General features: G+C 43.5%; 1 protein-coding gene across 3 annotated transcripts in view; it reads left to right on the top strand.

Moving 5' to 3' along the window:
- Positions 1–271: 271 nt before the first annotated feature.
- STK38L (serine/threonine kinase 38 like) overlaps positions 272–21,599 on the top strand; it is a 53,785-nt gene continuing 32,457 nt past the window's right edge. Inside the window, exons 1-2 of one of the 3 annotated variants that reach the window (XM_050712427.1) lie at positions 324–384; positions 19,175–19,319. The gene's annotated coding sequence lies outside the window, so the exon portion shown is untranslated. Of the gene's footprint in view, positions 385–19,174; positions 19,320–21,599 lie in introns of all 3 variants that reach the window. The other 2 variants (XM_035540850.2, XM_050712428.1) reach the window with 2 other exon arrangements.

The raw sequence follows: 21,599 nt of genomic DNA, 5'->3' as shown, positions 1-21,599 counted from the left end.
CAGCCAAAGCAGGGTTTCACTTGCATGCCATGTGCGCCAACACCCTTTCTTGGGCGCTGGGGCTGTAAATACACCGTGCCGGGGAACCGGGGGGGACACTCCCCGCGTCCCCGCCGCCCGTGAGGGGCCGGGGCTGGGCCCGCCGGTTCCGTGAGGGGGCAGCGGGGCCGGGCGGCTCCGCGCGGGTACTGGCAGCAGCCAATGGGGGCCCCATTCGGCGGTGCCGGGCTCTCGCGAGAGCCGCCGGTAGCCAGCCCTCCGCCGGGGCCCTCCCGCCACCCTGCTCCTCCTGCTATTAGCGCGGAGGGAGGGGCTGTGCTCGCGCCGGCTGCGGGCGGCGAGCGAGGAGGAGGAGGCGGAGAAGGGCGGCGGCGGCGCAGAGAGGTGAGTGCCGCGGGCAGCCCGCCGCCCCGGGGGGCGCCCCTCACCCCCCTGCACTGAGTGGTGGTGGGGAGGTGAGACCCTGTAAACGGCGCCTCGAAATCCCCCTCAGCCTCCCCTCCGCGGCTCGCCGCCCCCCCCCGGCGTGAGGCAGCAGGAGCAGCCATAGCCGCCGAGAGGGAGGGAGGGAGGGAGGACGGCCGCTGCCCCTCAGCCCGCGGCTCCCTTGGGGGCCGCCGCCGAGTTTTCCCCTCCTCCCCCCCCCAGCCGCCACCACCGGGGGCATGCGGGCGGCGGTTGGGCGATGAGGGGCCGTTGAGTCGGGGGGGCAGCCTGTGGGCGCTGAGGGGTGCACCGGTGGCTGCGGGCGTGAGGATGCCCTGCCTTCTGTGGAAATAAACGAATGAATACTAATGGATTTAGCTCCGTAATTAGCTCTTAAAAAAAAAAAATCCTCGATAGTTTCTGCTTGCTCCACTGGACAAATCCAAAACCTGCTTTTGTAGTCGAAGGAGTTTGGGATCGGGCCCGTAATTTGACAGTTTCAGCTTGTGCTCTGTGTTTCCAGGCGGTTTGCAATGGCTTCAGATAAAACTTAAATGCTAAGAAGCATGAGGTGTCTCTTGTTCTCGTCTTTTTCTTTATTAACGTTTTGGGTTAGAAGGACAGAGCTCACATGCATGCTGAAAGGGTGCCCCCACCGATGCCACACACCTGATTCCCTGCTGTAAAATCCAGACCCTTGATGTAGCCCCTGAATGAAAAGCAATGCTGAAGTTTGACTTAAAGTTTCTTCTCAGATAATTGTTGGGTATATTTGTGTTGTTCAGCTTTTACTTGTCTTTTGCTGTAGAGCGGTGAAATGTACTTTGAAGACCACAGATGTTGGGTTTTGTCACATACGCTGATTCAGTGTTTTGATGACAGTTTTCCCAAGTCCCTTGAAGTAGAAGGCTCTTGTTTGTGAGTGGATATAACACTGATAAATGTCCATAAATCATTGGGTACATTCTATCAAATATGCCAAAAAATAAAGTCTTCAAGATCTCTGTCTTCATACCTTATTCTTTAGGAACTCAACAGTGAAAAAATACCAGTTGTAGTGTTACCTGGAGCAGTTAACTGCAATACTTGCAAACAAGCCAAGGTGCTCCTCCAGGTGCTAAGCAGTGGTCAGGCTCATTGTAGCTGAGAAATTTTATTGTATCCAGTAAAGCTGATGTGGTTTTATCTTCCGGGCTGTATGTAGTCGAGTTCTCTTATAAAAAGGTGTCTTGAATTCCAAAAAGGCAGCTTTGTATAGTTCTGTGAAATTAGAGCTTAGTTTTTCACCTTGAACATGGCGTGATATATGTTCAATTTAAATATTGTTGGTTAACAGAAAAAAAAAAATCTAAAATTAGTTATTTTGTCTTTAATATTTCAAGGGAAAAGAAACCACCAAACCACTAGCTAAACAGAATTCAAAATGGTCAAATATTTGTAGCCTAGTGAACCGGTATCGTGCTGCATTTCTGCCTAATTTGCAGAAAGTTAGTCTTTTTTTAAAAGAAAAAAAAACAACACACCCAATCATAAACTGTGGTGGACCTGGACCAGGACCCCATGCTTTCCGTGCACAATAAAAAAACGTTGAGCTTGATTGGTCAGTAACTTTATTTTTTATTGTTTGAGCTACCTGCTGTGATTTGGGATCTCTCTTGAATCTTTGAGTGACCACAAGGAGCTTAATGGTGTGGGTTTTGTCCACTGCCTGACTAGGCAGCAGGTTTGTGTTTTTAAAGCTTATCTTCTCCCGTGAACTCAATTTTCACTCAGTTCCCATCTAATAAAAATTCTCGCACCAACAGGTTGGAGCAGGGGATTAGTTAAAATGTAAAGCCAATTGATAAGCTTTGATATTTGTATTCTAAGAAGAGTTGCAGGGTAGGCATGTAAATTACAATGACAAGAATTAGTTCTCTGAATACAGTATTCATCAGCAGAAAGACTAAACTGATATTATGTGGCAAATGGTCTGCTTTGAGTCCCCCAGAAAGAGGCTTTATGTGTCTTAGGTAATGACAGTGGACATAACTCAAGCATAGTATTGTCCACAAGATCATTTTATCGCCTGCCCAGCTCATTTCAACATATAGTTGCATTTAGGGCTAACTTCTCAGCAGTAGTGTAATTAAATTACCTTAGCAGAAAAACGTGGGTTTGGTAAATAACTGAAGTTTAATTCTTTGGGTACATTGATGCAGGCTTTTTCAAAGTCTGGAGCCTTAATAACTACTGAGAACACTTCATTGTTGTATAAACAGTGACGGTAACCAAATCTAACGCTAGGGGGTGTGCACTCGGAGAGGAGTTATCTTGTGCCTGGTCTGAATTCATACGGTGAACTGGATGCAAGGCGAAGAAGGGTCCTTTTTGGAAGGATCAGAAGGTGGTCCTTGCCAGATGCCGAAGAGTAAACTTGGTCGTTGAATTGGTACGAAAAGTGCTGCAGCTCTGTAGTCTAATGCTACAGAGTAACTTCTGTCAGTCCACTGCATCTGCATGAGGAAGCAGTAGAACATTTTTTCTTCAACAACAATAAAACCAAAACAGGAGCTAGTGGGATGAAGGAATTTATCAGGAAGAATTTATTTTCCTTATCACAAATAATTTGATCAGCATGGAGAGCATTAAAATTGGCAATCATTAATACTGCCTTTTACGTTTGACATCAGGCCGTTTTGTGAGGCTTGCATTTATATTTCACCAAATACTTCATAGAGATTGAAGAAAAAAACAAATTGAGAAATAATATTAATCTATGCAATCTATCCAATCATCTGGCTTTCTGATTTCTCAGTAATTTTGACACTGGATTTTGTGTTCTGGTTTGAACTGTAAATTTAGTACTTAGTTTGTGATGTATATTCTTAGTATACCTACAAATAAACTTGCAATTTGTTAGCTGAAATACAGTTTTATAGGCATTAGAACCGAGTAGAGTATGATGAAGAAAGCAGACACCTAGAATTTTAATGTAATAAACATGCTTCAGAAGACTGCTTGTGTGAGATTTTGATTTTCAAGGGGAGAGTTGCTTTCTGTATATTTACTAGGAAAAGGAAACAGTGGTGGACTTTAAAAGGTAGGCTGGGTTTACGGGAATTCACAATAGCAAGAATTTCATGAAGCCATAAAACCAGATACTGCTAGTCACCTTTCAACAAAGAACAGGCACTGTCAAGTAATAGTTTGGTACAAACAGATCGAGTTCATCTGAAAGTATGAGTGAGTGCCCTGAAACTTACTGCAAAGGAAGAAAGGGGACAGATAAAAGAAAGCTGCTGGCCAGGAGTGGCTTGCCTCACCGGGGGAGCTGAGCGTGTCGAGGTCTGCCCTGTGGGAAGGGGGTTCATTGCTGTGGTAGGTTTGCTTCTGCCATACATGCAAACCTTGACTGTGCTGGCACCGCTAATAATCTGAGTTCAGGCATTGGGGAGGGATTACTGGATAAAAAGGACCTCTCCCACACATCACTCTTTTCTACTTTTTTTTTTTTCGAGGATGAGTAGAGCTGAAGCTAATGCTGAGAAAGGCCTGACACAACTGCTGTGTAACACAAGAACAGCTATAGCTCCTCCTGCTAGAAATCCTTGGTGTTATTACGAGTACACTAGTAAAGAAATGGACTTGCTTCTAGCTGAACAGATAGTGAAATTCCAAAAGATACTTTCCTGTCTGCAGAAGAGCTACTTTCTACCAGCTAGCCAGTATGCAGGTTACCTAGTCACAGAACCACCTTGCTGTTATTTGAAGCTGAATTTATGATTAGCCATTTAGGTTTCCGTGTATCACAACTGAGCACCCAGGAGAGGGTGAGAGGATACAAATGTGGCCACTTTATTTCCCCATGAAGAATGATCTCTGGAGGACTAGCTACATCTGAACCAGAATGTGGGGAGAGGCAGGAGCAGTTCTCAGCTGTAAATATTCACCTTCTTCCCATGGGAACAGAAAAAAAAAATCTTTCAGGAAAAAAATCCCCATTTTCCAGCTTATCCAGGTAAAAATAGCAGCCCTTAGTCCGATAGCAACAGGCTCCCTTTTTCTTGCTTCGTGTATTGGAAAAGAGTTTTTATCACAGTCGTTTCTTAAAATTTGTTTTAATTATTTTTTACAATGAGTAGTTGCATAAAGTGTTTCCTGCCCTTCCCTCTCGCTGGTGCCTTGTAAGGGAGGTAACCAGAATGCCAGCCAAATATCAGCCTGATGATGAAAGAATAGTTCCACTTAAAATGTCACTAATTTTTAGCATGATGAGTCCTGTATGAAGGGGATAGCTTACATTAGTAGCTTCACAGATAAGTGTTGCACTGTATTTTACTGAGGCAGCTGTTGTTTCTTGAAGTTAAAGATAACTAAATTCTTCTGTTTTGTGGTATTTAGCATTTGGCAGACCAGCAAAGGAGAACAAATTCAATCACAAGCTACGCATTTAATAGGAGTACCTGCTTTTACAAACTACAGAAACAGAATACAGAGAACAAAGTCTGTGTTTAACAATAGTTGTTTAACAATACAAACAAGTTGTTTAACAATAGTTAAAAATATAGTTTTACAAGCACTAACGTACAGAACTATAAGGAAATTTTGTTCCGCATAAGAGCTTCTCTGCGGGATGTTAGGCAGTTGTACAGCAATGAAAGGCAATGAAAGACGTGGCTTTTACCAACATGTAACAGCCAACTGTTGAAGCGCATTCCTGTTCAGTGGAGTAATGGCGTTTGGTTAGCAGGTACTTGTGTAGCAAATACACTTGGTGAGACTTATCTACCAAGTAAGGCGTTCTTATGGTGGAGTTTGTAATGTGCCATCTCTTGGAAAACACTGAGTGCTTCCCAGTGAATTCTGACTATCAAGATTAGGTGAAAGAAAGGAATTTTATCACTGCTCGTGGCATTAACATACGTCTTTCTCACTGGATTTTGTTGGATTTGTTTGTGCTCAGTTAGTCTACTGAAGAGGTAAAGTACTCTGGTTAACAGTTGAGTTGATATTCTCCATGACTGACTTACCATGTTTTTCTTCTGTAAATTGAAAGCTTAGCTGTGCCTAGAGAAAACTTCTACTAAATCTTGCTGTCTGCTTAGGGTTGAAAGTAATTTATTTCCTTTATTTATTGAAATTAGTTACAGCATGGATCTTGGTTTCTGCAAATGCTATAGGAAAGGCATGAAGTCTGATTTCAAAATACAGAGGAGGAAATATTAACAATTAAGTTTATGGAAGAAAATAAAACGTGAACATATTGCAAATTGAGCTTCTGGTAAAGTCTTATTGTATAGTTCTGCCCCAATCTTAGGCACGGTTAATCATTACATCATAAGATACCAAGGGCAGAGAAGCAAGGTTTATTTAAACAAAAGTTCTTCATGAATTCAGGTCTCAAATATCTTGTGAGCAAATAGTGTAGATGATCATTTTCTATTGAAATGTTTTAGATGGGTTCTTACATGCTTGATTTTTGATGGGGACTCTTTGCTATCTTGTCCTGTTTATCTTCTCATTTAACAGAAGAGGAGAGTTCATATAAAATACATATGATGTGAGCATCTTGACTCACTTAGGTGCCGGATTTGGTGACTTTGCTGCTCAGTTGCATAAGTAGCAGTTAGAATCACAGAATGTTTTGGGTTGGAAGGGACCCTAACAACCATCTGGTTCCAACCCCTCTGCCATGGGCAGGGACAGCTCCCACCAAAATTGCCCAAAGCCCCATCCAGCCTGGCCTTAAACACCTGCAGGGATGCAGCATCCACAGCTTCTTTGGGCAGCCTGTGCCAGTGCCTTGCTACCCTCTGAGTGAAGAATTTCTTCCTAATATCCAGTCTAAACCTACCCTCTTTTAGTTCAAAGCAGTTACTCCTTGTCCTATCATGATGCACGCTGACAAAGAGTCCTTCTCCATCTTTCCTGTAGGCCCCTTTTAGGTACTGGAGGGTCACTATAAGATCTCCCTGGAGCCTTCTCTTCTCCAGGCTGAACACCCCCAACTCCCTCAGCCTTTCTTCACAGGAGAGGTGCTCCAGCCCTTTGATCATCCTTGTGGCCCTCCTCTGGACTTGCTTCAACAGGTCCACGTCCTTCTTGTGCTGGGGGCCCCAGAGCTGAACGCAGTGCTCCAGGTGGGGTCTCACGAGAGCAGAGCAGAGGGGGAGAATCACCTCCCTCGCCCTGCTGGCCATGCTGTATTTCTGCTTGGGACTGCCCCAGCCCAGGTGCAGGACCTTGCACTTGGCCTTGTTGAACCTCATGAGGTTCACACAGGCCCACCTCTCAGGCCTGTCCAGGTCCCTCTGGATAGCATCCCTTCCCTCCAGAGTGTCAGCTGCACCTCACACCTTGGTGTCATCGGCAGACTTGTTGAGAGTGCATTCAATTTCACTGACCATGGCACTGACAAAGATGTTAAACAGCGCAAGTCCCAGTACTGACCCCTGAGAAATACCACTTGTCGCTGGTCTCCACTTGGACAGTGAGCCTTTGACTACAACTCTCTGAGTGCAACCATCCAATTCCTTACCCACCGAGTGGTCCATCCATCAAATCCACATCTTTCCAACTTAGAGACAAGGATATCACGGGGGACAGTGTCAAATGCTTTGCATAAGTCCAGGTAGATGATGTCAATTGCTATTCCCTTAAAATTAAAAACTTTGTAAACCTTTTTTTTTTTCCTTTATAAAAGATTGAAATATTTTAAAAACACCTGGAATAATCTCCTGTAAATTGTTTATGCTTTGAATTATTCCTAGTAGAAACTGAGTGAGCCAGAAGTCAGAGAAAATGACACTAATTGGAGTAGAAAACCTATGGAGCAGAGACTGTTTCTTTGATGTGTTTGAAAAGCACAAAGTGCAGAACATGGACGTTACATCAAACACATCTAGTGATGAGAGGGTAGGGGAATCTTCATGGGGGGAATAACTACGTGTATGTAGTGCAAAACATGAGTATAATTGACCTTTAATATCTGCTTAGAAGAGACATGTATGAAACTGAAGTCAAATAAAGGTCCTCCTGGTATCATTCAGCTGAATCTGACTGCTATCGCTATTGCCAAGGTTGAGTTATGCAAGCCGTGGAGCAGTTAGACAGCAACAGAAGCTGAGGCTGTGGTTCTCGAGTTCAGCGAACTGCGGTCTGTTGTCAACCCACAACACACTCGGAGACCACCATATGCCTTTGATTTAAAGAACAACAAAAATCCCCAAACCCCAAACTTCCTGTCCCACTGACCATTCACACACTGCTGACGGTGCCTGTGGACCATGGTTTGGAAATCCCTAAGTTATGATGAACAGTGGTGTTAAGTATGCTTATCTTCAGAAATAGTTTCAGGTAAGAAAATGAATTACAGGTGATCTATCTTATCTTCTCTAAAAGATTGTGGTAAGCAATCTTGTCTCTGCTGCCAGATTGATTGAGCTTGAGGGGTTCTGCATTCTTTTTTGTCCTTATGCTCGTATCTGTACAGCCAGAGCCTGTGCTTTAATGTAACTACTCAATGGGAAACGGTAGCATTATGGTTAGAAGTAGTTGATTTAAGAAAAAAACTGAAAAGGGTAACTTTTTGATCGAAGGGAGAAAAAGATCTAGAAAAACAAAAGCAGTTGTTGTGGGTTGGAAGATGAAGAGGGGGGTGGAGAAGGAGATTCCTTCCTTACCCTGTTAAAGTCATCTTTTTCCTCTTTCCTTTCCTTACCTTTTCTTTTTTCATGAGCCAATGATAAAGTTGGAGGGAGAAGAACAAAGTGGCATGCTTTAGATTTTCAAGCCCTGCTGGCAAGCCTTCAAAGACAATGGAAATCTTTTCAGCTTCTTTCCTATGTTATAGCATGCACTACTTAACAAGCTCTGTTTCTGAGTCATTAGTGCCGTTTACAGGCTGTGTTTGTCCATCCCTTCCACAGGAAGAAACACATTGAAGTCCCCCTGAGCACCAAGTACACAAAGAAATGGAAAGTTGTCTCCAAATTTGAGGCCATGTAGTTAAGAGAGTGTTATAGGAGAACAAGTGTGCAGGATTAAAATTTGGCTTTCAAGTTTGCTGGTGTAGTAATGTAAAAGGATGGAGTTGTGCAGGTGAGGACTGTACTGTGTCTACCAGCTAATCTGTTTGAGTATGTAAATCTTTGTGTTCCCAGAGGGTTGATTGTAACACCTGGGATGCAATTTAGATGCAAGTTCACTTGCATCAAAGTTTCCTATGACAGGAACAAGGATGTGTGCTCTTGTTTTCTAAGACTTACTGCTCAGAGCTTTGTCATGATGAGGAGTGCAAAATGAGCACTGTACTGATACGTTCAATCCCTCTGATGGTGCTGTTAGTCTCAGGGTGGACATTCAATTTGACTTGCTGTGGTGCAGCTCTAACCAGCTCCTTTCCAAACTGATCCTGCGTGGGCTTCCCACAGGCAGCAGCTCGTCAAGCTCCAGATATGGGTCTGTACCATGGGGTCCATCCATCAGGAGCACACTGCTCCAACCTGGATCCCCCCCAGCCAGCAGCTCCTTCCAGGTCACCTGCTCCTGCATAGTCTCTTCTCCACGGGCTACGGGTCCGGCCCGGAATCTGCTCTGGTGGGGGTCCTCCACAGGCCTCTGTCAGTGCAGGTCCACCTGCTTCATGGCGGTCTCCTCCATGGGCTGCAGCGTGGAACCCTGCTACACCGTGGTGCTCCATGGGCTGCAGGGGGACAGCCTGCTTCACCACGGTCCTTGCCACAGGCAACTTCTGCTCTGGCGCCTGGAGCACCTCTCCCCCTCCTTCTTCACTGACCTTGGTGCCTGCAAGGCTGTTTCTCACTCCTGTCTCTCTCCCAGCTGCTGTGTAGCAGCAGATTTTTTTCCCTTTCTTAAATATGCTCTCACAGAGGCACAAACGACATCACTTACTGGCTTGGCTCTGGCCAGCAGTGGGGCCCTTGTCTAACATGGGGCAGCTTCTAGATTCTTCTCACAGAAGCCACCCCTATGGCCCCCTGCTACCAAAACCTTGCCACGTAAACCCACTACAAGAGAATATACCCTTTCTGAACATGCCCTGACCTACACTACTGATTTCAGCTGCTGCTTACAGTTTATTCTGCCAGCAGTAAGGCTGCAGCACAACTTTGCTGAATACTTTGACGGAACTAGTAAAGTGGTTCCTCGGAGCCTGCCAGAAATGCTTCTGCTTTGATGTCTGGCCATGGTGAGGGTATAGTGAATAAATATGTTTGCATATTATCTGGTTAAATAAAAAATGAAAATAAAAAACAGCCTGCTCTGTAAAATAATCTTTACAGTCAAAAACAGCTTTTAGGGGGAAAAAAACACCTAATATATGCATCCATTTTTTCATGCGTGGTATAGATCATTTCATTTGAAAGGATTTAAAGAGTAGTGGAAATTCAAAAATTGAAAAAGGAAGTAATTATAAGGTAAATGGGAGGGAAACGGTTATACTTTAGTAAAGACAAGTAATTTTAGCTCATGTCCCCTCCCTTCTTATCAAACCAGCAGTAAAATTGAGAAAGCCAATTTCAGTTTAGTGTCCAGTCTCAGTTTCTGATTTTGGCCCCCAGGTGCAGGATGAGCTTGTGTGGAGGAGTGAAGGCTGCAAGAGAAGAATGAATACAACAGTCTCCATTAGACTGTCTTTTTAAAAATCACTGAAACTTGGTATTGTTCTTTGTATTTTTTTCATGTAGAAGCTCACTTCTGAGTCTAGTCATATTTGATAGTATCTTTCTTATTTCTGTTTGACTGTAATTTCCTCAGCCTGAGAAACACACGCTAAATGTATTTTCTTGGTTCTTTTGCCTAAGCGCTTTCAAGCAGTCACGTCATCGTTAAAGAACAGTGCCATATGGACTAAGAGGGTAAACTTCTCTATTCTTATTTAGGGCATAACAGAGCAGTAGTGAATGTGCATCTGTCTGCATGCAGCTGAAGACTGTAGCTGCATGATGAAATTTTCTTCTGTCTGTGTGGAATCTAAGTGCTTTCCCTCCTTCTCCTGGCTGTCAAAGCAAGGCTGCATTTTACTGCAAAGACAGTGGTTAAGTAAGATCCACCCTCCTCACTTCTCTTTGAATTGTGAAGTAAATCGAATCCACATATTGCAAACTAATAAACCACAGTAAGAGCAGTGCAGAATAAATCCCGTATTTTTCTTGGATGGAAGGCCAAACTTCTGTCTGGAACGTTTGAATCTGTGCTTAGGGTGCAGCTTCCTTCTATTCAAGGGTGGTGATCATCTTGTCAACAAAGCATCTGATTTACAAGGTGAAGTCACAGGAGTAGGCTTCTATCATATATGTACATCCAGCAAGGGAAATGGGGGATTTCTTGCTTGTGGTATAACAAGTGCTGCACCTGCTTATGCTTGTTCCCCATCTTTTATGTGACTAGATCAGGAATGTAGTTTGTGTTTGACCAAGAGCGCAGGACTAAGTGAAGTTTAGCTAACCCTACTTTTTACAGTGATGCCGCACTGAATACATTCTAATGGCTTTCCAGATCAATGGTATCAAAATTAATATTTGCTAATGACAAATGCATCAATAAACACAAGTTTTTTTGTAACTCTTGGATTTTTTGCTTTCTTAGTCAATGCTACTTCTAAGCAAGAACCTTCTACGGTTGATGTGAAGCTAAATCCATTTCCCATACTGGATTTGGTGGCATGATTCTCATCAACTTTGAGGGAAAGAGGACTGACAAAGGATAATCCAGCCTCTGTTCTGGATACCAGGGACATTTTGAAGTGACAGGCAGAGGGAGAATACAGGAATGTACCAGGATCTCTTTATAAGTGCTTTTTCAGTGCTGAAAGATCCGGTGCTCTTCGAGGTACTGACCACATTTGACCCTGCATACTTCACAGACATAATGCAATCAGTTCAGCAGATGTTTACAGAGCACCAAAATTCAGAAAGCTTTCATCTTCTTTGAATGAAATGCATTCTTTTCTCTGAACTGGCACCTCTAAATTTACAAAGCAGCACCAGTACCCTAATATTAACTGTGTTTACGTTCAATTACCTTATGTCATCTGAATGCAACAGAGTTCGAATTAGTTACTGTCCTGGTTTCAGGTAGGACAGAGTTAATTTTCCTCCTAGTAGCTGGCAGGGTGCTATGTTTTGGATTAGAATGAGAAGAGCGCTGATAACATGCTGATGTTTTAATTGTTGTAGAGCAGTGCTTACACCAAGCCAAGGACTTTTCAGCTTCTCGCTCTGTCCTGCTAGCGAGCAGGCTAGGGATGCAGCAGGAGCTGGGAGGGGACAGACCCAGGACAGCTGACCCAAACTGGCCAAAGGGGTATTCCATACCATCTGACATCATGCTGAACAATATATAGGGGGGGCTAGCCGGGGTGGGGGGGGGGGCCGGCTGCTCGGGGATAGGCTGGGCATCGGTCAACGGGTGGTGAGCAATTGCATTGTGCATCACTTATTTTGTACACATTATTACTATTATTATTATTATTATTATTATTATTATTGTTATTATTTTTCCTGTCTTAATAAACTGTCGTTATCTCAACTCACAGGCTTCACTTTCCCGTTTCTCTCCCCCATCCCGGAGAGGGAGGGGGGAGGGTGAGCGAACGGCTGTGTGGTGTTTGGCTGCCAGCCGGGCTAAACCACAACAGTTACAAATCAGTTACTGGCTGATTTTTTTCAAAACTATTGCTCTGAATTCTAGCGAAGTTAATTCACTGAGATTTACACGATGCTTTCCAGGGGCATGGGGTTTTATTACAGGAAATTAAGGTAGATGTTCATGATCAAAACATTTGATCCTGTACTGTTTGTGTCCTCTTAAAATTACTCTTATAGGAGTTTACGGTACTGTATGTTTTTCTGAGTGCTCTAAGCTTGGATTATTTGCTTCACGCCCCCTTTCTGACAGGAGACTAGGCCAAAATTCATAATGACATGTACCCTTGGAATTGAGCGGTTTACTCAAGGAGAGACTATATTGCTAGATTTTCTTAAAGAAGAATACGTGGGAGCTGTTAAACTTTTGTTGGCTCTGGAAATGAGAAATGCAGTTAGCATGTGAGATGGGAATATTCCTGTCTGGCCTTCCTTTTTCATGGCTGTAGCATGATGAAAGTCAGCAGGTCTTGGTTTTTCCGACTGAGAAAGTGTGGGTTTATGTATATTTCTTAAAGAAATGTTTAGCTTAGTAGATAAAAGACCCTGAGATACTTTCACAAAAGATGCTTGGTAAAAGCAATTCATGTTTTGAAGGAACATACTATTTTGAGGGAGGATAACTCATTTTTCCTACCTTATTCAGTCCTTGGCCTTTAAAATGGTATCAACAAAGGAAGTGTCTCTTACAGATGTTTTGTGATGTGGTTCCTAATTTATTGAGAGCTGGACACAAATCCATTGACTCATTTTACGTAAGCCACCAAAGAGCTACTTCCAGTTATTGCCTGGACCAGGTCTTAGAGCTGAAAGATGCCATCTCTGACTGCCAGCCATGCTTCACAAGAAACATAACAAACATGCATTACAAATATTTCAACATTATAATTCAGCCTTTGAAGTTTTGGCACTTATTTGGCAAAGGATGTCTCCAAAGAGATATTTTTAGCAAACTCTATATAGACAGCTTCAGATCTTTGTCATTTTTCTTTGTGGAGAATATTTTTGCTAACCGTGAGGTGCCCAGAATTAAAGGATATAAAAATGACAAGATGCTCAAACCACAGTTGGATTCCAGTTCTCTTAGGTTTGTTGGGAGCTGGGTGTATCCGCAGTAGAGACAGTTGCTCAGTCTTCCTCTGCTGCTCTGTAGTAGAGGTGGGGATGGGGCAGGGAGGCCATCTAATTTGTTTGCTTAATTTTGGCCCTTAGAACATATTTTAACTGTAAGTCATGCCCATTTGCTGCTGAACTCCTGTTTGATTGCTGGGTTTCTGAAAGTGTTTGAGAAACCTGTTATGGATGTGACTGACAGTTACAGGCTTTTGAGAGGATCAGGAGAAGCAAATTGATGAATTTAAAGATTAATTCCAGGTACCATTATCACGCAGAGGGCTGACATTGTATCAGCTGCCAGGCAGGATTCATCTGCCCTTAGCTGAGTGCTTAAAAGTTGCATATCCAAGCTAGTTAGTCATCCTAACCTACCTCTGTAGGCAGTGGAGATGAAAACAGCCCTTTCAGAAGGGGATTCCTCTGAGCTGAGCTGCCTTAGGAGATGTTTGCCTCTACCGCCTGTGGAGGTGACTGTTTTCACGCCCTGCCATTAGAGCTGTTAGAACAAAGGCTATCACATTTTTCAGGAGAAGAAAATGGCTACAAGCAAGGCCCCAGAGGACCTGCAGTTGTGCAGCCCTGGATGCACGTATATGCTTCTGACTGCTTCGTGAATGTGACTGCTGAGTAGTGTCCTATGGCAGCTGAAATTCCAACAGTTATAAAATCTGATGGTCTCACCTTGGTTAAACATCCCTGCAGGTACATGTGAAAACTTGTGAATTCACAGACGCCTTTTGTTTTGCCAACAGCGTAGTCAGAATATGTTTGTTTTTCTCCAGAATGTGCTTCCTCCACAGCAGCTGCAAAAGCCCCAGGGCCCAGTGCAAACATGTGCGTAAGCAGGCACAGCACTTCTGCAGTTGCACCTCTGAAAAACCCAGGGCTCAGGTCAAATGGTCTTTGTTTTCAGCCTTTTTTCCTGTTTCCTTGTGTAATTCTACTTTTTCCCCATAGTTCATTGTACCATTTAGTATTCATAGAATAGAATTATAGGCTGTGGAAGGGACCCACAAGGATTATCAAGTCCAACTTCTGGCTCTGCTCAGGGCCACCCAGAAAACTGAGAGCATTGACCAAACGCTTCTTGAACTCCAGCAGGCTTGGTGCTGTGACCACTGCCCTGGGGAGCCTGTCCCAATACCCAGCCACCCTCTGGGTGCAGAACCTTTCCCTAACCCCCAGCCTGACCCTCCCGTCCCAGCTCCATGCCATCCCCTCGGGTCCTGTCACTGTCCCCAGGGAGCAGAGCTCAGCACTTGCCCCTCCGCTCCCCTCGTGAGGGAGCTACAGGCTGCCATGAGGCCTCCCCTCAGCCTCTTCTGCTCTGGGCTGAACAAACCAAGGGAACTCAGCTGCTCCTCATATATCTTGCCCTCTAGACCCTTCACCATCTTCATAGCCCTAAAAATAGGATTCCATAAACCCTTTTGTTTTCCTGAAGCGTCTAAACTTCGTTTTTCAAACGTATGCCTGTGAAGGCTTGCCAGAGGAACAGCTTGCTTTTCCTCAATGCTGACCTGATCTGACTGTAATACCTAAACAGAAGGTGATAGGCAGGACTAAAGCAACAACTCAATTCCTCAGATCTTCCTTTGGGTTATATGAACTATGCTTTCTGCTTCAGATGCTGATACGGTGCTGCTAATTGGTCTGTTTGTTTGCTTGTTTAAACTCTTAAGATAATCAGCTAGAGACTTTTTCTGTTCTCCTCATAGCATTTAAAAATACGTGGTATTTGTATAAATTGATGCTGTAGATGAGAAAAGCAGAAGGAATTGCAGGCAGTGATACTGGGTGTATCTCTGACACAGGAATGATTGTGATGGGTATTGAGGAGCACTGGACTTAGCTACTGGGGTTTTGGGCTAGTCTGATTAATTTTGTTGTGCCTTGGTTTCCTCATCTTAACATATCAGAACAATCTGATTTCATAAAACTACACGTGCAGAGTGCTATGTAAGCCTGTAGGTTATCTGGAGGTATTACTATTATTATTACTGCTGAATAATTGGAGTTGGAAGGTGTCTGTTCCCTAATCTGCTGTAGGCACTGCTCCAAGACAGGATTCTCTGGTCAAATTCTTCCCTTGCTCATAAATCTTTGAAGCCCTTCCAGGACTGAGCCCATGTTCATTTACTTTTCTTCATAATTAGTGGTGATTCTACTGATAACTTGCTTTACAAAATGTTTTTTTGTTGTTGTTGTTGCTGTTGTTTTTTGTTGTTGTTTTTCAAAGTACCTCAAGATTTGGATAGAAAATACTTTAAAGGGGCAAAATATAATTTTCTTGAAAGCTGGAAGGCAGGTACATCACATGGGGAAGCAGAATAAGGCCTGCGGCTCTAATTCATTGGAAGATGTTTTCTGGCATTATTAACAAGAGAAATATCCCAAAGGAGAGGAAAGCAGCTTGAGGCTTGGTAACAGCCTGAAGAGACCTTTGCAGCTTTGGGAAATCCAGCACTGCAGCTGACCTGTGCTTTCAGGATTTGCTGAAGTTTCTATAATTTATATTATTAATGATTTATTTCATAAGATTTTACTCAAGGGGATGGGAAGAAAAAAAAAAAAAGAAAACCCTAGCTTCTAGATCCTGCTCCTGTCCTAGTGTTACCATCTTAGACCTGGGGAGAGTAACGATATTTTTATTCTGTAGCTAGGCTAGGAAGGTAGGGCTCAGTATCAACTGGGGCATGATGTGTGGAATAAAAAGTTCTGCTTTTTGCACAGACCTTTTCTGACTGCTAGGATTATTCCTAAAGTAAGGGATTGTACTTGGTTTTCTTTTTTGTATACAAGTGCAGGTGAAATATGTTTTAAGACTCAATTGAAGCTATTTTTATTAATCACCCAAAGGATCACAAATGTAAATGTTTCTGATTCTATACTAATGCTACATTATTAAACTCCTTTTTTTAGTGCCCTTTATATTTTCAGAAGTGAATATTGCAGAGCAGCTGCATCCCAGTGATTTGTCAAGTTAAGAAGTACTGTCTTACCCTGTGTTGTATCAATGTGACAAACTGTATTCTTGTTATTATGTATATTCCCGGGGCTTTACCGGGAAACTGGTAGAACTTCCCAAATGTCCATTTATCAGTACTTTAAAAGATGGCTGATTAATGTTATTTGCATATGAGCAACAGAATGTGTAAACATTGTCTGGGGACTCGTTCAAATGAACCCTTTCAGTTGGATTCACAAAAGCAACACTTAGCCAAGGGTGAGAGTAGCTCTACTTGGAAATGTCATCACCAAACCTGGCCACTTGCAGTATACTAACATTTGTTTGTTCTATTTCCTTCTCCCCGTATATTTCCTCCAATTTCCAAAATCAGAATGAGACTTTGGCTCTGTCCATGGAGCGCTGAAAAACATCTCCCTTGCGTATCTTGCCACACACCCTTCATACCCATGGTATAAGGATTAACGCCTCTTCTGCAGTCGTCGGTAGTAGTTAACTGTTTCTCCAGTCTGATCAAATGGAAAGCTCAGAGAAATGCAGTGACAAGGAAGGGTCTGCATGCCTCATAAGTTCTGGGGCCAGCTGAAATAATGTATTTTCAGAATGCATAAATAAAAACACTAATCCTCCTTCGGCATCTTTTCTCCTAAGTGCCCAGGCTCTTTGTGTGTATGAACTCACTAAGCCTCCTAATGTGACCTGCTAAAGACAGGAATGATGCATCTGTTCTCATGTAGGGTAACTGAGGCACACCCTAGGTAGGTTTTTTGTTTTTTTTTTTTCTGTAGGTTTCGTTTTAGTGCATGGGAAATAACATGATTTGGATTCTATTTTACTTGATGCAGTTTCCTGTGCTGTAACCACAAGAGCATCCTTCCTCTGTACATACATCATCTACAACTAGAAACAGAAATGTCAAAATATTCACAATTTAAACACTTGCATCGTTGCTGAATGCCAGGAATTTAATGTGCATTTATTCTGCTGAAAGATTTGTCTACCTCAAGTCACCTTTGGGTATGTGTTAGGGATGCCTTGGTTGATAACTCTTCTGGTAGAGTTGTGGAGTAGAACGAGAGGAAATGCATTAAGGAATGAGTGAGAAATTAGAGAGGGCCTTAAGGTGGATATTCCTGTGTTTTACTGTAAATGAGGTACTGGACTTTGCTCTCAGCATTCTTGGGTGCTCATAAAATAATTCAAATTCAAGCACAGAGTATGTCTCTCTCTCTTCTGCTTAGTGTAGACGTGTGGTCCACGTCAGCATTGCTGCTTGAACATGCTTGTCCACAATGGGCTTTGTTCAACATACCAGAGCCAAGCAGCATTCCAGGAGGAGCACTCAGTGAGGCTGCTGATGCAAGCAGAAGCATCGCATACTACAAATCCTTCCTGGTCTTTGTAAATTTAGCCAGGGTTATTCATGAAGAGTGCAGCCTTTGATACGCCATATAGAGGATAGGTGTTAAGCTGTTCATTAGGCTCACCGTGATCGTTTTCATCAAAATCAAATAAATTGTGTTCAAGTAAAGGGGGGGTGAGAAAGTTGCCACAGCCTCTTTTGAAATCTTTGCAAAGCTGTCCACTCCACCAGCCCGTTTCCGAATGGAGCCAGCAAAACCTGGTGCAAGAAGAACGTGGCTCACTGGAGGGAGTTAACTTCTATTTAACGGTTGTTGCAGTTAGGGTATGGCATGAAACCCCTAGCCTGTTGATGTGACTGGCCACAGGGAGAACGGACAGTCCTGTCCTTCTGCTGCCACAGGTGTATCCAAACCCTGCTTGGATGTAGTCCAAATTTAGGTGCCTGCAGAATGGACAGAGCCCTTCCTTCCCCTTCTTGCCTGTGCCTAATCCATGTGCTTCATTACTCCCCTTTCGCTGGATTTGGCAGTTGTGTAGATGGAAGGTGGGACAAACCAGCTCACGGATGTTATGGAAGCAAGATCTCCCTTTTCCAGGGGTGTGGAGATGGACAGTACCTTAGAACTGCTGCAGTATCAGGAATATGGAGGGAGTGTGTGGCCAGGATGGGAAGGATCAATAAAGAATGCTGGAGGAGGAGAGAGGAGGACCTCTGTCTCTTTCTCTCCCCAAGAACCAATTCAGAGACCTGCATTGACACTCCTGGAAACAGAACTTGGCAGCAACTTCTGTCCTTTCTGTGTAAGTGCCTTGTGCCCAGGGCCCAATTCCCATAAGAAATGTCAGCATTAAATAATGTTTCAAAAGTGGAAATGATCTCATTCTTCCTAGAGCTTATTTGGGTTTTCTGTCTTGGTTACTATTTATGGGAAATAGCTGGTTGTATCCAACTTGTCAAGCGGTGCAGATCACTGCCTGGAAGACCTCTTTATTTGCCACTCCATTGGTCTCCATCTTTACACTTCATTGACACTGAGTTGGCATTTCCCTTCAGGTTTCCTGCAGGTAACTCCAGTTGTCTTCATCTCCACTTGTTGGATAAAGAAATGGAGTCACCTTATAGGGCAGTAGAGACTTGCATGTTGAAATGTAGTAGTGAGCTGTTCTGCAGGAACTTGGGAGTTGCTTTTCCTTCTGCCTTCCTATGAAGCCCATACCTTTGTATTAAGTGAACTATGTTGAATGAAGAGTGCTTCTTACTGATGGGCCTCGGTCCTTTTCTCAGCTGCTGAGAGCTTGCTTTACCCCCAGGACATGCTGCTAGACACTTCTGAAAGCTTTGTTGGTAGGAAAGGCTCTTTCCTAGAGAGGTTGTCATCTTGTTCTCTTACTCTTGTCATAATCAATTTGATCTTGAAAGCATATGAAATTAGGTTCTTTCCTGTTTTTTTTTAATCTGTAAATTTGCCCATTTTTGAATGTTTAACTGTGGTGTAGCAGATACACTACAGCCTCAATATCTTTTAGAAACCTGAGCAAATAAGCATATCCTCTGTTCCTTTTCCCACTCACTTTCTATTGCAGCTGGATATGGTGAGAGTTTTTGCCTACCCACAACCTGCTCTTGCTTCTCTTGTCCTTTAACTAGGAAACCAGATAATTGAATTGAATCTCTGAGATTAAGTTAATGGAAAACTCCACCCATTTTGAATGAGCTTTCCCATGCCACGACTGGAGAATGACCTTCCACAGGAAACTAATGCCCGTCACAAACCTCATCATCTTTCACCTAGGTACAAATCTTTTCTTTCCCTTTCTTTACTCCCCTCCCCCGCCCCCCTTTCTAGAAGGGTAGATATGTGTGTGTGTAGGAGGGAATGTGTATATGTACACATACCCGTAACAAAGCACTCCTGGTCACACTTAGCCCTAGAGATGAGCAGTTGTGGTGTTAAGCAATGGGCTGCGCGAAGCCTCAGAGATTTGAAGAAGGAAAAAAAATAAAAGAAACGCTGAAAAGAGTTGCTTTTCTCTTTACCTAAACCTCTACCTCAAACCCCAGCTACGCACTCGCAGTGTATTTTTGTTCTCAAAGTGATACACAGCTGCTGTTGAAATGCAAAAGCACAGTTGTATTGACCCTGCCTCTTCTTCCCTAAACCAGTCTGATAGTAAGACAGAATGACAATGCTTTCTCTGTTCAGTTGCCCTTGTTAGCCCTGTAGGGATTATATTGTTGCTGTTAGGGCTCCTTCATGAAGCAGCGTTTCTATCCACCTTGCGTACTGATGGCCAGAGCTCCTGGTGGTTCGGTGGTAAGGGCAGGGCCCAGCTTCCATCCCTACCTCCCAAATCTGCTTCCCAGCTTCAGGCTCTAGGAAGGTGGTACCACATATTCTTCTTCTTTAGGTCAAGAGACTGCACGCATCTTTTCCTCTCTGTATGTTGGGCCTCATCATGGTCATCTGCTTATGTGCCAACAGCTGTCTCCTTCTCCAAAAACCATAGTTCAAGAAATTAACTGTTGCAGTGGGATTTGAATGGGCAAGCATCTGCTCTCCAGGACTGCACATACTAACAAGATGCACCACCAGCGTTTGTAGCTTTTAAGGCCAGAGGGATCTGTTGTGCTCATTAACCCTGACTGCAGGCATAGCACAGGCCATAGCTAGTCGGTCATTGATGTTCTGCATCTCGTTTAGCTGCCAGCTCCTTTGCTGGCACAAACTTATCATGTGTAATTTCTATATTTAATTTGATTGATGTGATTTTCGAAAGAGCCTAGAAAGAGTCAGGAATTTGAACATATATAACCAAAAAAGAAAAAACACAATTCAGTGCCCTCTTCTCCTGCCATACAATCCAATACAAAAATCCCTCCTAGTTCCCAAAGGCAAAGCCCCTCTCTGCTCCTGCCTCCCTAAGCTCCTTAGAAAATGGAAAGGCTTCATAGCATTCCTAAAACTAACGAGTTGAGTTTTTTGGCTCAAAGCTGAAAATATATTACAATTTCAAGGAAACTTTATGCAGGTGTCATATTAGAACCATCTCTTATTCTTTACTACTTTCTCAAGTTGTGCCTCTTGGCCATGAAAGAGCCAGACCTGGAGAAATCTACTGTGACTGAAATATACTTTCAGACAGCTGTATGTGTTTTGAAGTGGAACATACCTTTCATTGGACCTGAGTATACTTTTATCCAGAAAACCAGTAAGTAACCAAGGAGGAAGTAGAGTTCTGGTCAGTGACCTCTAAAAGTATTGCTCTTGCTCTGTCCATAATTATTTCATGATGCAAAACATTGCAGAAAAATGTTGTGCAAGGAAATTAATTTAGCAGGTCTTAAAACAAGGTTTTATTGAATATGTCTGGATACAAGTACTTGCTAAAAACTGACAAAATGCTTAAGTGCAGATGAATGCACTTCAGTAGGTAGAAATGTCTACAACCACGCAGCTCTTCTTTGAGGACAAAGATCTACACCACGTTGGAACCTGGGGAGAGTCAAGAGAGAGGAAAGATGGCAGTAAGCTAAAGCCAACTCTGAAATACCATTCCACTGCACAGCACTGTTAGCTTTTCAGCAGACTGCTGATTTCCCTTGTTGGCCCTGGCAGAGAGGGAGGCCTGCATGGCACTGCCGGTCTGGTTCCCCCATCGTGTGCTGTGCCAAGACCTGCCATGCTGAGCCCCTGGGGCACTGGACAGAGCTGGCCTCCTGTTTGGGGCACTGGACAGAGCTGGCCTCCTGTTTGGAGCACTCTTTGGAAGACGGAGCAGCGAGGGTACACCAGCCCCTCTGTGCCCTGGCCAGCCGTCCTTCTTGACTGAGCAGACGTATAACCTCTCTGTTTTTCCCCCTCTACACAAGGTTAATGAGGTGTGTGTGTTTGTCTGTCTTGTGGCCACGTGCACAGTGGTTTTAATGGGTATTAAAGCCCAAAAGTTTGGATTGTTGTCTGAAAAAGCCCTCCTGTAAAGAAATTAAAGTGAGTTTTTTGGAAGGACTGGGCTCGTGAAAATATTTACTGCAGTCATTCAATGCCAAGGTCCAATGCTCCAAGATCGGGATG

This window comes from Cygnus atratus, chromosome 1 (assembly GCF_013377495.2).
Source record: "Cygnus atratus isolate AKBS03 ecotype Queensland, Australia chromosome 1, CAtr_DNAZoo_HiC_assembly, whole genome shotgun sequence".
NCBI classification, from domain to species: Eukaryota; Metazoa; Chordata; class Aves; order Anseriformes; family Anatidae; genus Cygnus; species Cygnus atratus.
This window is presented reverse-complemented; position numbering and strand designations above follow the sequence as displayed.